This window comes from Meles meles, chromosome X (assembly GCF_922984935.1).
Source record: "Meles meles chromosome X, mMelMel3.1 paternal haplotype, whole genome shotgun sequence".
In the NCBI taxonomy this organism is placed as follows: Eukaryota; Metazoa; Chordata; class Mammalia; order Carnivora; family Mustelidae; genus Meles; species Meles meles.
In genome coordinates, this window is record NC_060087.1 from 42,408,961 (window position 1) to 42,417,093 (window position 8,133).

Sequence of the window (8,133 nt, forward strand, 5' to 3'; positions counted from 1 at the left end):
TGCCAGTTAGTCCCAGGCGGGTGCAGTGGGACCTGGCCATGTTAGTCAGAAGGTGGAACTAGGAGTGTTGGGATAGGTTAAGTCTGTTCCCACTCATTTAGCACCAAACCAGAGCCTTCCTCTCACCATCACAGGCGCCCTGCTTGTAATCCCTGGTGTCTGGTAAGTCCAGGACACAGGGTGGATGGGGGAGTGGAGCTGGTGCAAGGGTTTTCCCGTCAGCTCTTGCCCGTCATACCCTGAGAGAACTTGCCATGGTCACACTGGCCACTGCCCATTCAGTCATAGCTGCCTACTGTGGACTGCCGAAGTCCAGGCCATCCCAGATGCTGGCAGCACCATTGGCAGTAAAGGGAGCCTCTCAGCAAATAGACACACCCCAGCTGTTGTCTGAAAAGGACCTGCCTCAGGACTGAAACCTGTGCCGGGGCTTTTGCATAGGGGACTTTTGACAAAACCCGATGACAGTACGTCAGGGAAGCTGGGTGGAAAGAAGTGGACAGCAAAGGCAGAGATGGGGAGCAAGGAGGAGAACAAAGGCAGGGAGTGTCGCCGAAATCATTTAAAAAACACTTTGGGAAGACCTGCCGGCATTTTCCTGGCTTACAGCCCCTGGATGAGTGACACTGAGGAGTTCCCTTTCCTGGAGTGTGCGCTGCAGAAACCAGCAGTGAATGTGAAGAAAATGGAGAATTTGAAGATAAAGGTGGAGTGGAAGGTGACAGAAATGGTGGAATGGGGGGGGTGCAGAAAGACAGGGGTCAGGAGTAGAATACAGGGCAGGGGTACAAGGTTAGGAAGCTGACATCAACTCTCCTCTCCCTGCCTTGACTGCCCTTGTCCCACAGAAAGAGAAGCAGAAGCAGAAGCAGAAGCAAAAGCTCACTGAAAAGTGGAAACGCAGAGAGAAGACAGATGCCAAGGAGCTAGGCTTGCTGCGGCAGTGCCTGGGACCTGGCTGTGTGTACCCCACCCGGCCAGGCTCCAAGTACTGCTCGGACGACTGTGGCATGAAACTGGCAGCTGAGTGAGTGAAGTTAAGCAGCAACATGTAAATAGGGCATAATCTATGCCATCCGAAAGTCTATTGATTCCTCTACCCATGTGTCCTCCCATCACTGAGCCACTCCCCCACCCATCCATCCACCTTACAGCCAGCCACCCACCAAACACCCCCATGCACATTCTACCCAGCAACCCATTCATCCATCCTTGTGGTCGTTCACCCGTCTATCCATCCCCCATTCAATCCCCCATTCCCCAGCATTCATTCGTTTACTGTTCATTATTCTATACGCTCACCATTTAGGCACTCATCTGTCTCTTCTTGTGATGGCCCATTCCATTTCTTGCTGTCTCCCTTTCCAGCCGCATCTATAGGATTCTGCCCCAGCGCATCCAGCAGTGGCAGAAGAGTCCCTGCATTGCTGAGGAGCAAGGCAAAAAAATGCTGGAGCGCATCCATCGTGAGCAGCAGGACATTCACACCCGCCTGAAGGACATAGAGTGCCATTTCCATGAACTTGAGGCCATAATTCTGCGCGGCAAGCAGCAGGCTGTGTGCAGCGATGAGGAGGTGAATGGGAATGGGTGGAATGCTGCAGAAAGGCATTTGAAATCTTGCCCTCCCCCTCCCCCCTGTACTGCTTCACTGGCCCTTCCACTGTCCTGTGCAGACCAACAAAAGTAGCGGGAACAGCGTCAACCTGCAGATCTTCTGTGTCTCCTGCGGGGAGTCAGTCAGCATGCATGTTGCCCTGCGCCACATGGAACGCTGTTTTGCCAAGGTTGGGGGATTGGCTGGGGGCAGATGGGGCAAATGTGTTTTTGGCTGGGTGGAATCCGTGGGAAGGAGGGTAGGTTTGGTGCCTGGGTGTCTGTTGTAGAAAGGAAGGCAACACACACCCATGGTTCTACCCATTTGTGCTTCTCATCCATCCTTAGTAGGAGGGCCAAGATTGGAGCAGCAGCCAATGGTGAGGGGTGACATCGGCTGGGCAGGCAGGCGCATAGAAGCCACAGGGACAAATGTGTTATGTGGGGCTTCGTCATGGGAGGGCACGCTGTGTGCATGCACAGTTCCTTCCATTTGTACCCTTTCTTCCCAGTATGAGTGCAAGACGTCCTTCGGGTCCATGTACCCAACTTGCATTGAAGGGTGAGTGTGGGTGTTAGTCAAGGTGAAAGGCATGATGTGGACAGGGTCAGGAGCAGGGTGGGCTCAGAGGCAGAGGTGGGTGGATTAGGGGCCGGGTATGGGGGGTTTAGGGCCAAAGTATGGACAGGGGTTCAGAGTGGGGCCCCCTTTTCTGACCCTTAGCACTTCACTTTCAACCTCCCTCAGGGCCACAAGGCTCTTCTGTGATGTTTACAACCCAAAGAGTAAGAGGTACTGTAAAAGGCTCCAGGTGCTGTGCCCTGAGCACTCAAGAGATAACAAGGTGACTCTTTCTTCCTTACCTCACCATCCTTCTTCACCCGTCCCCTGCTCCCAGCCCGACCACCATATTCCTCTCTTCCTCTCTGCTTGATGGCCTCCTCTTTCTTTCTTCCCTCTGCCTGACTGCCTTCATAACTTCTGACGGACCCTCATGTGTCCACTTCTCCCTGACCACCCCACATTCCCCCTCCTTACTGGCTGACTTTACCTTCCATTCCTGCTTCCTCTCTGCCTGACCTAACCCCCTCCATTTCCCTCTCCCTCCCTGCCTGACCAGCTCCCTTTCCTCTGCTCCGCGCGCTGCATAGCTGCATAAGCATTCCCCCTTCCTCTCTTCCACTTGCTTGCCCATCATACACCCTTGCCCGACTGCCCCACATTCCTCCCTCCCTCCCCGCACGATTTCCCTCTCTTCCCTACTTTCAGACTTCCCTCCATTTTGTTCTGCCCGCCTCACAGGCATCTTCTCCCTGCTTGTTATCTTCTAAATCCTTTCTTCCTCCCTGTTTCCCAAGCCTCCAGTCTTCCCACCCTCCCTGTCTCATGCCTCACTTCTACCAAGCTTTACCAACCCTCTTTCACCTCCTGCTGTCAGGCCTCCACTCCGTCCTTCCTTTCCTGTTTGACCTCTTCCTGTTCTTCTGTCTTTCCTGCCCGATCACCTCCGTGCCTCCATTTCTGCTTGTTTAACTTCTTCCCTCACCCTCCATGCTAGGTCATTCCCCTTTCACCTCCTCTTCTCCACCTGATCCCAGAACTTCTCTCTTCCGCCCCACCCCGCCACTGTGGGGTCACTCCTCATTTTTCTTCTTCCTGCCAGACTGCCCTCCCTCCTCCATTCCTCTCACAGTGCCTGCCAGAGCACCCCGGATTTCTACCCTCCTCCATACCACGTCATTCTTCGTTCTTCCTCACAGATACCCGATGATGAGGTGTGCGGTTGCCCACTAGTGCACAATGTCTTTGAGGTCACTGGTAATTTCTGTTGCCTCCCCAAACGCCTGTGCAACCTCCACTACTGCTGGGAGAAGCTGCGGCGCGCCGAAGTGGACCTAGAGCGCATTCGTGCGGTAGGCTGCAGTGCCGATGGGGGCTGAAGGGTGGGATCACATCCCGGAATCCCCCTCTCATGCTCTCCTCCCACAGTTGCACAAGCTGGAAGAGCTAGTTGAGCAGGAGCGCAAGGTGCGCACAGCAATGACAAATCGGGCAGGGCTGCTGGCTCTGATGCTTCACCAGACAATCCAGCATGACCCACTCACCACTGACCTGCGCTCCAAAGTAGACAGCTGAACCCTGCTCGACTGAGATCCTGTACCCAACATCCTGTGCAAAGGGAGACATTCAATGAATTCTTCCCATACTTGTTCCTATCACCCCATTTTTTCTTAGATCATCTTCAAGCTTCTCAGTGCTTCTCTCATCACCATTTGGTCTCCTGTATCTGTTTACTCCTCCATGGGAAGGGGGCCTCAGAATTCCCCTGTTTCCATCCATTCCTCCATCCGCCTGTCTGTCTCTTCCCTGAACCTTGGCAGGCTCAGGGGATCTGCCCTGCCCGCATCCCCCAACTTCCAGAGTTTCCTTAACAAACTTTGTAAGAACAAGGACTATTAATATCCCCCCACACCTGTCTGTCTGGCCACAGACCCAATTTCAAACCTCTGATGGTGGTGGGTGACGGTGTAACTGTACTGGGAGGAAGGTGGCTCCTGGGCATATGCAGAAGAGGCTATGAAGTGATGGCCACTTGGGACTTGGTGAGCCACCTTCTGTCAGGGGAGCCATGACCTTAGAGAGGAGGGGCCAGCGATCCTTGTTCCCTGCAGTCCCTCCTCCCAGGCCGTCTGATATGTCGTTGGCACCTGATTAGTGCACAGCCAATTCATCAACTCCTGTCCAATTTTTTCCATTCCCCGGGCCAGAGGTGTTAGAAAACTAGGATGGGAGACGGACCAGTGTGGCATTGTCCTCCTTGGTAATTCCACTGTGGCACACTGAGTCACATCCCTGCCCCTGCCCATCTTGTTCCACCCCTTGCCATCCCAGAAGGTCCCAGCTCTTTCTGTCAGGCTTGGTCCCTGCCAGTCCAGTCCCGTTCTGTCCATCTCCCACCCCCACCCAAGCACATCTTCTCCTCCCCCGCCCCCCCCACCACACTGCTCTGGGTCTGTCCTTTCCAGCCCGCTCTGTACATTGAAGCCCCATGGGGTCAAGAACATTTCACACCTATAGGGTTGCCAGAAGCAGCCCGGGACCTCTGCTATACCTGCTTTTGTCAGTCCCAGCCAGTCCTCCTGTGCCAGTGGAGGTGTGTCTGGTAATGCTGCTTGTGACTACTGGTGTGTTTGAAACGAGAGACTTGAACACCTCTATTTTTTCTCTACTCCCTGGTCCCTTGAGGATTTTTTCATGAATTTTCATAATTACTTTTTTCCCAGGGACTCACACATTTTACCTAAATGGTTAGGTATGCTGCTCTAGGCTTACGTCTCCTATTCCACCATACTTAGGTGATACTGCCTCCTACCTGATGCGATGTCTCCTTTTTCTATTAATAATATTGTATTTCTTTTAATTTGATCAGATTTTCCAGGGTTAATCTATATAATTAATTCTATGAAGGGACTAGCTTTTGAATTTACTTATATTGCTTAACTTTATATTTATCTTATTTATTTCAACTTTCATTTTAACTAATTGCCACTTCTTGATTTCGTGTTTGGTGTTTCATTTTCATATATTGACTGAATTTTCCTGTTCTTTTTCTGATCTTTTGAGCCAAATTCTTTTTTTTAATTTAATTTTATTATTATTATTTTTTATAAACATATAATGTATTTTTATCCGCAGGGGTACAGGTCTGTGAATCGCCAGGTTTACACACTTAACAGCACTCTCCATAGCACATACCCTCCCCAATGTCCATAACCCACCACCCTCTCCCAACCCCACCTCCCCCCAGCAACCCTCAGTTTGTTTTGTGAGATTAAGAATCACTTATGGTTTGTCTCCCTCCCAATCCCATCTTGTTTCATTTATTCTTCTCCTATCCCCCTAACCCCCCATGTTGCATCTCCACGTCCTCATTTGAGCCAAATTCTTAACTCAGTTGTTTTTTCCCAGTCTTTATATATATATATATACATATATATATATATATATATATATGGATTTGAGGCTATACACTTTCCTCTAAATGTGGTTTCTTCTAAACTCTGGTATGAAAGGTGCGATTTCGGAATTGATTTCTCACTTTGATCCTAGCCACCGAAGAGAGTTTCTTAGTTTCTAACTGGTTTGATTGTTTTCTTCTTTCTTTTTTTGTAATTAGGATTTTACTATGATCAGAATCTGAAATGGTAACCATTACTCACTACCTTACAAAAAAGATAAAATACATGCAACTAATGAATTGTTGAACACAACATCAAAAACTAGTGAAGTATTGTATACTGGCTAATTGAACATAATAAAAAATAAAAACAAAAAAGATAGGATAAATGCAATCATATTTTTTTTTTGCAATCATATCTTTAAAAAACTTTCTCCTTGTGGTTCTGTGGGTTTGGTTATTTTTTGTGGAGAGGAGAGGGGCATCCTAAAGTGTCTATCTTGGGGCATTTTGCACAATGGCATTATGTATTTTCCTTGTTTTGTCTTTTTTGTTTGTCTGTTTCCTCTTTTGTTTGTTTCCTTATTTGAGTGTTTTTGACTTTGAATTTATTTTGGTAAGTACATCACCACTGCTGCTTTTCTTTGTTGCCACTCACCTTGTGTATCTTTGCCTAAATCTTTATTTTGTGTTTTTATCTTTAAGGTAAGCTTCTTGTAACTGTATATGTTTTTTGCCCTAATCCCACATTTGTGTCTTGAGATTCAATCCATTTAAATTTATATAATTATGATAATTTTATCTTTTTTGTATTATGCTTTTTATTGATTTTACTATTTCCTAAATACAACTTTTATCCTTTTCTTCTTCCTAATAGCTCAATGAAGTTTTGGTTCATTTTTGTCCCTCCCCCTTACCTCATTAGTTTGGAAATTTTTTTTCTTAGTTATTGTTTATTATATACATTTTTACTTCTGACAGACATGACTTAATTTGTTTTCTCTGTTAGATGATCAGAATATAATTAAACCTTTCTTTGTAAAGGAAATTGCTCTATCCTCCATGTTTGTCTCAGCAAGCTGAAGAATATCACTTCTGGGTTTTTTCTACAGAAATTTAAGTTGCTTATTTGAAAACCATATTTTTCTGAAGCTAAGTCAATTCTGCTTCAAGAAAACTTCCTTAACATTTTATTTTATTTTTTAAATTTTATTTTATTTCTTTATTTTCAGTGTTCCAGAATTCATTGTTTATGCACTTTAATTCAAAATCCCCAGCCATATTATAATAATTTAACTATAGCTATATGAATGTATACCCAAGGGTGTGTATTTTACAAGTGTCATGGCTAACCATTGTTTCGTTCTCCAATTTTGAGATCTATCTCTTGATTTAGTATTCATTTATTTAGAATACTTCCTTTAGTGTTTTCCTCAAATAAAATAAGTCTGTGGAGTACTCTTAAATGTTTCATGTCTGAAACTGTCATTCTTTTGCATTAAGGAATGGTATTTTGGGAAGACGTATAGGATCTCTGTATTGGAGTCCTTATTTCTTCATGGTCTATGGGAACTAGCTTCCAAGATGGCCTCCAATATTCATGCTTCCTGATATTCATGACCTGTGTAATCCCCTTCATTTAAGTAATTTGCTTCTAACCAATAGTGAGAACATACCACCTTTGTGATTAGGTTACAAGAGATGGTGGCTTTTGTCTTGCTAACAGGTGTTCTTCCTTGTTGGCTGCTTTGAAGCAACTTCACATGTTGGAAAGTGCTGTGTAGCCCAGAACTGAAGGTGGCCTCCAACCATCAGTAAGAAACTGAGGCTTAGTCCAACATCCCAAATGAACCACATAAATGAGCTTGGAAGCAGATCCTTCCCCAGTTGAGCCTTTAGATGAGTCCCTAAGCCTGGCTTACACCTCATTTGTGGCCACACGAAAGAACCCGAAACAGGACCAAGCTAAGCTGTGCTCAGATTCCTGGCCCACCAAAGCTATGAAATATTAAGTGTGTGTTGTCTTAGGTCACTATGTCTGTGGGGATGTGGAGCCATATTGTCAGGCCCAGAGGGTCAGGGATTTTGTGAACGACACCGAGTTGATTTCTGGAATGTGACCCATAATATTCTTCAGGAATGGTCAGTGTTTGATATCTCCGTAAGTCAGTTTTAGAAACTGTGTAGGTCAGTGATTGGCAGTCTGGGAAGACCGATGATTGGAAACCTGATGGGGGTGCGGCACAGGCGTGCCTGTGTTGGGCATTATTCAAAGTTCCTGTGGAAAGCAGATAAGGGTTGTCTCTTGGATGTAGTAATTTGCCATCACTGGATTAATGCTATGAGGAGCCTGGGACATGCCAGTACAGAGAATTTGGAAAGTGTCCTCCAGCAGTCCCTGTAGTCCAGCCACGGGTGGCTTCTGCTGGTCTGTAAATGATTGGCAGCAAGAGGAATCAAGGGCATGGTCCCAGCGATTGGGCCCCGAGGTGACCAAAGGTCAATGGTCCTGAGATGGTCAGTCCCCGGGGGACCGGATCCACGCCTGGTCTCCAGTGTCCAAGAAGGGGATGGTGGG

At 47.0% G+C, this 8,133-nt stretch overlaps 1 pseudogene; it reads left to right on the top strand.

The window, feature by feature from the left end:
• Positions 1-254: 254 nt before the first annotated feature.
• LOC123934616 lies at positions 255-3,733 on the top strand (annotated as a pseudogene).
• The last annotated feature ends 4,400 nt before the right edge of the window (positions 3,734-8,133 follow it).